The 10,091-nt window shown below is 41.5% G+C and overlaps 1 long non-coding RNA gene across 3 annotated transcripts; it reads left to right on the forward strand.

Annotated features, from left to right (window-relative positions):
• Nucleotides 1-2,045: 2,045 nt before the first annotated feature.
• Nucleotides 2,046-9,199, forward strand: LOC113449357 (uncharacterized). Of its 3 annotated transcripts, XR_015741387.1 has the most exons (4): nt 2,046-2,079; nt 3,652-3,710; nt 6,538-6,641; nt 9,030-9,199. It is a non-coding gene; the product is annotated as an uncharacterized LOC113449357 (long non-coding RNA). The 3 variants fall into 3 exon arrangements; XR_003375818.2 differs by lacking the exon at nt 3,652-3,710 and having other exon boundaries at nt 2,047-2,079; XR_003375817.2 differs by lacking the exon at nt 3,652-3,710 and having other exon boundaries at nt 2,048-2,083.
• Nucleotides 9,200-10,091: the final 892 nt, after the last annotated feature.

Genomic DNA, 10,091 nt, shown 5'->3' on the forward strand with positions numbered 1-10,091 from the left:
ATAAATGCAAGACTAGACTCCAATAAAGAGGATCATGATTCAGTTGTTCATGATCAAACAACTCGACTGCCTCGTCATTACAACACACAAAGCTGGAAGTAAAATTTTTTGAATCCCACCCCTGACGTAGGCTATAGGAACAGGTGCCTCTTGAGGTCTTTCCAGTGTACCCTACTATAGCACAAATACTTCTATCAGCATCTTCTTCTCTGCTGGACCTCATGGTGTTGACTTCATCTCCTCCATAGCTCATGAGTTAGATAGGTCCTATTGCCATCATCTCCTAGATCTATCAATCCCTTACTCCATCGTAATCCAAAAGTAGCCTCCCAATGTGTGAAAATGGGTAGAGTTTGTCATCTGATACCTTGGAAATAAATTCAATGAGTTGAAACCAAAGTAGGACAGAGATCAATTACGAGAAATCATATTCCACAATTGCCATGTTTCTGTCAACTCAAGGATAGGTGGAGGGTAATTCAGCACAGCAATCAAGAAAGGCCCTCAGCTGACTTTGAGTCTTTCTCTAGAGCCAGGTTATTGTAGCAATCAACTGCTAATCCTAAACTGACATGCATTGTTGATTATCATCAATAATGGGTTACACAATAATGACACGCATTATTGATTATCATCAATAATGGGTTTCAATAATGGCTTATTACAATAATGGGTTTTGAACCACATGTAACCCACATAGACTTATAGAGCTAGAAGGAACATTGAGGTCTTCTTGTTAACTCCATGGCAGGAGAGCTTATATCATCCCACACAAATGGTTGTCCAATCTTTTCTAAAAAAAACCTCTGACGTTGGAGCCCCCGCAAATCCAGGAAGCAAACCTGTCCCATTGATTAATTGTTCTCACGGTTGGGAAATTCCTCCTTAGCTCGAGGTTGGATCTCTCTTTGACGAGTTTCCGCCCATTGCTTATCCGACTCTCCACCTCTCCGTGGCAGCCCATCATGTAGCAGAAGACAGCTGTCATGTCGCTCAGTAATCCATTTCCTGGATCCTTCAACGATCTAACATTTCCAAGTGGTAATCACTTCCTCAAAGGTATGGTGAGTTCCAGTGAGTACATGTTTTCCCAACTTGGTCTACAAATTCTCAGCTTCATTTTACATCTTCCAAGAGCTGCCTTATCATGCCAATAAATTAGGCAGTGAACCACAAAGGTAAAGAGATAACTATGCAAGTTAACATTAATAGTGCTCATATTCAAAACTTTTATAATTATAGGTAAAGGTAAAGGTTCCCCTTGTACATAGAATCAAAGGCTGCAATTGTAAAATTAGGAATCCCAATATTTGTTGTTGACATATTGCCTTCATCTCATTCTCAGGCCATCAGGGAGGTGATTTTAAGTCTTGTGCAGTTCTTCCTGCTATTGTCTTTTCACTCTTATTCTGAAACCATCCAAAGGGAATTTCCAAGACCCTTCGTAGAGGAAAGTCATGTGTCTATAATGAATGGGAAAAGAAAGAGACAAGAGAGACTGGGTATGAATGGACAATGGGGAGCCTGTAACATTTTCAAGATGAGTGAAGAGCACTATCTTTGCACGATCTGGAGAACTTATCCAGGCAATCTATAACTTTAACAAAGAGGAGCCCCAGGCGGCACAGATAGCTAAATACATGGAGATCAAGGGAAGAGAAATGGATCCAGCATGGGCATCTGTTCCTTTTCCAATTTGCGTCCTTCAGACATTCAATGAAAGGCTTGAACAGGGCTTGGATCTATCTTGGACAAGTCTTTTTGTGTGTCTGCGCTGATCTCACCAAGCATCGGATAAGAATACATTCCAGTTCTCCCCAAAGAGGTCACGACAAAATTGAAATTAAAATATTTCCTCACCCACAGATTGTCAGCAGGTTATAGTGAGTGGAGATTAGTCAGATCAGTTTATTATCCTTCAAAGAGATTGTGAAAGAGGCAACTGATTGCACACACGTGTAATTGTTCCCTCCCCATTGTGGGCAGGACGGATGGACCCAGAAGCTGGGTACATAAGCCATCTAAAATTCTCCAGGACATCAGAAGGAGGAGAGCTCCAGAAAAGTGAAGACAACCTATGTGAGTAAGTTGAAACCTTGAAGGGAGAAGAGAGCTGTAGTTGTACAAAACTAAAGGATCAGATGGGTTTTAATTCAAAGTGGAGTGGATAAGTAAGAACATCAGATTATTGGCAAAGAAGCCAGTTTGGTCTAGTGGTTGAGGCGCCAGTCTTGAAAACAGGAGATGGTGAGTTCTAGTTCCACTTTAGGCATCAAAGCTGCACGGGTGACTTTAGGCCTGTCTTTCTCCTTCAGCCAAATTCACCTCACAGGGTTGTTGATGTGGGGAAAACAGGAGGAGGAAGGGATACGATGTATATTCGCCACCTTCAGTTATTTATAAAAATAATAAAGGTAGGATTAAGAGATATAAAGAGGAAAGGCTGTTTTTGCTTTTCATACATAGGATATATATTAGCAGACTTGCAGGAGTAAAATAATCAGTTGGCTGGAAACTTTCTATCGTGCTTCCATTCTAATGGATGGCAATAGCAGTAGCACTTCTTAGACTTATATACCACTTATATATACTTCTTAGACTTATATACCGCTTCAGAATGCTTTACAGCACTCTCCGGGCAGTTTACAATATCAACATATTGCCCCCAACAATCTGGGTCCTCATTTTAACCAACCTCGGAACAATGGAAGGCTGAGTCAACCTGAGTTAGGATCGAACTGCTGGCAGTGAGCAGAGTCAGCCTGCAATACTATATATGATCCAATGAAGGATCATATTTGTAGCTCAGGGTTGAAATGAGGAATCCTTAGTGCTCTCTTCAGCTCGGGTGTTTTCTTGCAGACATTTCATTATCTAAACTTGTAAGATCATCAGTGCTAGTTCTGATGGTGTAATCCAGCCCCAGCCCCGATGAGGCACCAGCTCTGTTGATGTTAAGCTATTTTTGATAATGAAACATCTGTAAGAAAACCACCAAGCTCAGAGAGCTCCAAGGACTCTTTATACATGGTCCTGTTCCTTGCGTCTCTCTCTCTCTCTCTCTCTCTCTCTCTCTCTCTCCCTCCCTCCCTCTCCCTCCCTCCCTCCTCCTTCCCTCTCTCTCAGTAATATAATTTTATTAGGAGAGTCTGTGATAACCCCTTGCATTGCATCATTGCTTTTTTTTTGTTTTGTTTCCCCTTTTACAAAAGCAAAGAAAGAAAATACAGCCCAGAATATGGGATAGGGAGGATTCATAAACATCTTTAGTCTGTTTATTATTTCCAATCCTCTTGTGACCCTTTAAGAAATGCCTCCAAATGCTTTCCTTCTCCTAAAACAATGTTCAGTAAATGGAAAGCAGAAGGGGATATTAGTGGCAGAGGAACAGGAGTGCAGAGAGGTAGTTACGGGGTGCGTTTATATTGGAGGTGGGAGTGGACACTCCACTCCCCTTTTGAACATCCCCACCCTGAATTCTCAGGAAGAAACATTTTGGGGAGGTAAACAAAATGCTACATCACTTGCAAGGCTATTTAGCTGCTAAAGTGCCAGGTGTGGATGTTTGTTTAGGAAGCATCTAGCTAGGTAATTAGAGCATAGATATCTGATTCTGATGCTAATTGCTATCACCTAAAACTTGTGATGCAGGACTTGGGAAGAATAAACAGGAAGGCAAAGGACACCCAAAGATTTGGATCTCATAGCAGGTGAATTGTTGAATCTTGAATGTGCAGGTAGGATGTCACTGTGGTAGAACTCTTCATGATGGGTCATTATTTGGAGAAAGAGGAGGAAAAGCAGTGGTGTAATTCAAAATATTTTACTACTGGTTCACTGGGGTGGGCGCGCTTCATGCCCGGAGATGCACTTTGCGTACCGGCGGAGTGCTCTAAAATGGGCAATTTTACACATGAAAAATTACCACTGGTGAGTAAAAGAGCTGAGGTGCGGCAATCCGATGTGCCGCGCCTATCAGCTGAGCTACAAACAAAGGAAATATAGGGCAGGAAAGGGCGGTGGCGGGTGGGCAAGGCCAACTGCTGATTGGTGCTACCGGATCGTCAGAACCGGTGCAAACCGGAAGCATATCCCCATTGAGGAAAAGGCTTCTACAAGACAGATTCATGGTGCTGCTTGTCCCCAGAATGAGGACAAAAGTGTTCCAGGAAGACCCATTACAGGAGGACCAGTTTGGGTTAAATTTTCTTCTTGACAACAGCAACATTATTTTTTATCAATTACTTCCAGTGAGGGCACACCTATCCCTTATCTCTTAGATCAGTTTGAGGTACAGCGAAGACAAACAGTTGACATATAATTACTTCTACTCAACGACGTACTTTTAAATACATTCACAAGGAATGCTGACCTGTTTTTCTCAGATCTGGTGCTGTATTAGTTGGGATGTTGGTCTTGAAACTTGACGCCTTTGGAGGACTTGAGAGCTGAAAGGGGGCTTCTAAAGGGGCAGAGATGATGCTCCTTTATAATTTAGTCAGGACTGCTGTCAATTCTCTGTACTGATGGAGACGGTATTGACATGGATTTTGCATGTGTGTAAGTAAGTCATGGAGATTACAATCCTGTTTGAGGAACAACAAGCCCTTCTTCCCTGACTTTTTGTGTTTTTAGATTCTAAGATTTTACTAACAATTCCAGGCACTTTTTTTGGAAGGAGGACCTATTTTAATTTAGGAAAGAAAACTGTAAATATGTATAGGATGATGCTGTTAACTTTCTATGATCCCTATATACGTGGTACTACTGTCTATGGAGATTCTCAGTCATCCATGGCTGGTCCAAAGGTGCTTTTTTTTTTCCAGAAGGCAACTGGACTTTCTTGGTTTTTTTGTCCTTGAAAAGGTTTTTCTTCTCACCCAAGAAGCTTCTTCAGTTCTCAGAATTTTTTTCAGGGAAATAAACCAAGAAACTCCAGTTTTCCATTTTGGAAAAGCACCTTTGGGCCTACCTACTACTGTTCCTGAATTGCTACCTTTATATCAATAAAAGGGCACCTGAAGTTAGGGAGAACAACTTATACGCAAGCGTGGCAATGGAAACACTTCATCAATAACTGATGAAGAAAAATAGGGTAACAGAGCTGGGTGTAATGGATGTTGAGCTGAAAACTAGGAGGTGGTGAGTTCTAGTCCCACCTTCAGCATGAGAGCTAGCTGGGTGATATCGGCTTGTCCTTCGCTCTCAGCCCAACCTACCTCACAGACAGTTGTTGTGAGGAAAATAGGATGGAAGGAAATGCAAGGTGCAGGTAGTCCTCTTCTTACGACCAAATGTTTAGCAATCATTCAAAGTTATGACCTACTTGAAAAAGAGGACTTACAACCCAGGTCAGAAGTTCCAATAATTGCCCTCCTCACCCATTTACGACATTTGCAGTGTCCCATGGTTCCACCGTCATATTATACAGAGGTTTTGCCAAACATTTCAGTGCCGTAGCAAACAATACATTCACTTAACAACTGTGGTGTTTGCTTAACCACTGAGAAAGCATTGTAAAATTGTGTCAGTCACACGACTGACCTGTTTTATACAGGTAGTCCTCAACCTACAACGACAAATTCTACAAAATTTGGGCCCTGGTTATTAAGCAAATCACTGCAATCCTTAAGCGAATCATACAGTCCTTAAGTGAATCATGCAGTCCTTAAGTGAACCTGGCTTCCCCCATTGACTTTGCTTGTCAGAAGCAACTTTGGAAGGTCAAAGATGTGGCGATCGGATGATCCCCAGGATTCCGCAGCCCTCACAAATACATACTGGGTGCCAAGCGCCTGGTTTTTTGATCAAATGACTGCAGGGACACTGCAACACTCATAGAGGTGAGGACCGATTGTAAGTAATTTTTTTTCCTCAGCACTGTCATAACTTTGAACAGTCATTAAACAAACGGTCATGAGTCAAGGATTAACTACCATACATTAATGTTAAGCCTGTATGCTTTGGAACGGTTCTGATTGCTGCTTTTACCGCTTTCCTTTTTATTTGCTTCCCTTGTAATTTAATTTTTGAACTGACGGTGGATGTTAAAGGCTGGCAAGAGCAAAGTGATGCAAGTTGATGGAAGGTGGAACGCCCTTTTATTTTTTTTAATAGCCCTGTATTTTGTATTTTTTGTAACAATCTGACATACAGAAAAAAATAAATAAATCAAGGCAATTTTCTAGTATGGCACAAAACTGAAAGAAGAATCTTTTGCTGCTCACATCCGACATTTTGTAGAACCTTATAAAGGTATCAAGAAAAAGGAGAATGCTACAAGGGTCATAAATGTGAAAAACGGTCATAAGCCTGTTGTAATTTTGAATAGTCACTAAACCAATGGTTGTAAGTCAAGGACTGCCCTGTATACACACACTTGTTTTGGCTGCTGTGGAACCATTCTTGTTCCTTCCTAGGGCCATCTGGCCCCTGGGTGGATGCTGGCAAGAGTGGTTTGTATTTCTTCCTTAACATCTACTGGTTGTCCAGATTTACCCAGCCCAGGTAGCATGTCATCTTCATATCTACCTGCAGGTGCTGTATTTGCCTAACTGACAAGATGTGCAACATGGATTGTGTTGCCAATGCCGTAAGGATGGTTCTGAGGACCGTTAAAAGGGTATTTGAGAAGACCAAAGGTAAGAAAAGGGCTGTTGAAAAATGCCTCTTTATTTATACTATACAAAGCTTTAATAAAAGCTTTATGCAAAACTGCTCTAAAGACCTGTTATAATGATTAGCTCTTGATTTATCCCACTGTGTTATTCCGGTTAGGTTATTTACCACCATACGCTAAATAAATAAATCCTGGTGAAGTAGCCATTTCAGCATTTTCAAGGAACGGGAGAGGAGGATGGCAAGGACGCCACCTGTTAACAAAGCATACAAAAAGACTATGTTATTTTTAAAAATGCAGTTTTTTTTAAAAAAAAAAACTATAATTCACTATCTTACCTGTAGTTTGACCAAAAGGGCTCAGGGGATCCCTTTTCGGGGGGAGGCCATTTCTGGAAATGAACTCTGACAAGCATCTTCGGGGCCCCAGCTTACTTAAAAAAATATTGTATGGGTGTGGGTTAATTCCAGCTGCACTGAAAAGCACACGAGGAAGGAAAATGCAGAGATCTGCCAAATGAAGTTAAGCAGGCCACTGTATCTTAAAACAGGTGCATTGATAATATAATTTAGTAGATGTGCTTTGACATCAGGGTGTCTTTAATTATCAAAAGACAAGTCTTCCCACGTTTCAAAATTTGTTTTATGCATTGAATTGATTTTACAGGCTGTCCTGTTTCTTCAGGGTTTGAGGCATGGATATTCAGCACCCTCCTTGTGTGACTCTGAATGGCCTCCAGGGCAGGCAACAGGCAGGCCAATGAAGTGATTATCTCACTTAAGTCAGGGGTCTTCAAACCTAACCGCTTTAAGACATGTGGACTTCAACTCCCAGAATTCCTCCTCCAGTCATGTTAGCTCAGGAGTTCTGGGAGTTGAAGTCCACAAGTCTTAAACTTGCCAAGTTTGAAGGCCCTTGGCTTAAGTGGTGACATAATGAAACAGTTGGCCATAGCCCTTCTGCAAAACTTGGTGTCTTGCTTCCCCACAGCAAGCTCCAACATGTCTAATTGTGGGCATCCACAGTGTATGGTGATAAATGGCTATAAGTTGTGAAGGAGCATCCCATATTGTTTTAAAGTCACATATTCAGCTGAAGTCACATATTCAGCTAAAATGTCATGTCATTTCTTGGTTTTAGCTTATCATATTTTGGGAATTCAGCCAGCTATGGGTGTTCTGACCAAGGCTTCCGAGACTGTAATTACGCACATGCTTATTTTAAAAACAAGTCTTGTTTTATTGCAACGCTGAGAATTATTTTCATTCCCAGCCGGTAATGAATCTCAAACAGTCCCTTGAGATAAGCACCCACCTTTTTTTCCCTGTGAAATGCTGCCAATAACGGAAGTGTCAAATGAACTAGAAAAAAAATACCAACCAAAGTACAAAGAACTTCAAGAATGAATCTGAACCGAACAAATGACTTTGCTTCCTGCAAAGGTTTCATCACCTGTGCCTGTCCTTTATACCTTATGGGAGGGGCAATCACTTCTAAGCCTTACTCCCAAGTCGCCCCTTTTGTCTCAGATGCTCTCGCCTTCTAGCAGCTCTGCGCACACGCACACTGGGAACAGGCTCCCCGTGTTCCTCGGCCTCACTGCTGCCAGACTCCGGAAGCTCCGAAGGCAGCACCCCACTCCCAGACGGTCCTGGCCCCATCTCTGCATCAGATGCAGGATCCTCATCCGAGTCTTCTCCTGACTCCCGGACTGATCCTCTTTCTTCCCCAGTGTCCAATTCCGCTGCGGTCTGCACCAACTGCCGTCAAACCACAACAATGGTTTAGTCAGGAAGTCATAACTAAATTAATCCATGGATTAGCACAACAGATGAACCCAGCCTATAACAGCTTTGTACAACTATCTGGTGTATTAGGTCTGCACTTGCAGTGCAAATGCAAATGTGGCAAATGCTTGGATTTATTCTTGTTATGGTCCCTGATGAGTGGAATTCTGGGAAATCAAGAACCTCAATGGCCTTGACACAAAATGAACAATTCCTTATTTACCATTTTATTACAGCTATACAGGGTATATGAAGTCAATCCCAGAATAAACAAAACACAAAAGAAGAGAGGTCATAACAGCTTGTCAGTAAAGCTTCTAGTTTCTTTCATTCCTAATGAATTCTTGAACACTGTTACTCAATCTTGGCAATATCCCAGCCAGTCTTTGGGGCTAAGGAATTCTGGGACTTAAAGTCCGCACATTTTTGAAGTTGTCAAGATTGAGAAAACATTGGGGTAGAGAATCCAATCATTTTGCTCCCAAGTTCCTATTCCAATTCTTCTCCTAGAATGAACCAATAGCGTTGAGCTTTCTCATTCACCTAGTAAATGTTCTTACTCAAGAAATCTACTTCTTGTTCTTTCCTGACCTCTGACCTTTTGGTCTTTATTTGTCTTTCAGAAGTGATTGAGCACCCCTTTGAGGAACCCAAACCAGGACCTAACAAAACAGATTGAGGTCGTGATGGACTTCACGATCCATGATATGCAGAGATCTTCTACGTTATTAAAGAACACCATGTAATATCGGGTCAAAATTCCCCAAAAGAATAAAAGTCATGTTGACCTAAATCTTTGTGTTGGCTTTCTTCTGAAGTGTCTAAGAAAGGAGCTATTAAGTTGAGTTGGCTTGTTGAGTTGGCAAATGGATGATTGAAAGACTGCAATGCAACAAATCACTCTTTCTCTTAATTTATTCTGCTCCGGGAGCTTCAGAATCAAGTGGCCACCAGTTAGGTAGCCTGCTAACCACATGTTTATGCAATTATTTATCTTCTATCAAAAGCTACAGGTTCAGACTAGGCAATAAGTGCCTACTCCAGGATGGAAATGAAAATGGGTGAAATTATGAAAAGTATTAGATTCCATCTCCACAGGAAAACCATACACCTCCCATACACCTTCCCAGCTATTTAGTCACATATTTAGTCTAATATCTCACAGCTTTTCATATCTGTGTTCCATCACATACATACTTCATACCACTCATCTCTGGTTCTAAAGCTGCCCATCCCTTTCTGGTTACATTGCTTCATTCCAAAGACTGTGTTGATATTTTTTCTAGTTTAAACCCAGTTTATCCAAATTCAGAGGAAATATATGTATTTTGTTTTGCAACATTAAGACTGGTTGTAGACTGTTTTTCTATTGGTTTTGTTTTCCTACCTCCCACACTTTCCAGTCCCTGGCCAGAGTCCACTACAACCTACCTAAACCAGAGAAGATTACAGCCTTATCAATGAATTTGACCTTAATCGGTTTCACAGCCCTGGAAAGCGACTGGTTGGCTTGGTTCTCCTCCTTTTATCATCAGGCTCAGTTTTCACATCATTCAGTCAAAGAAGCCCGTCTCTCTCATACACACAACCTCTTTTTTGCAGCTATGAAACTATTATGAAATTGGGACAATGTTGTCGTGTTATCCTGCCAGCATCACTGCTACTTGAGATTAAAAACAAACAAA

Source organism: Pseudonaja textilis, chromosome 2 (genome assembly GCF_049901715.1).
Source record: "Pseudonaja textilis isolate UNSWEBS1 chromosome 2, rPseTex1.2, whole genome shotgun sequence".
Lineage (NCBI taxonomy): Eukaryota > Metazoa > Chordata > Lepidosauria > Squamata > Elapidae > Pseudonaja > Pseudonaja textilis.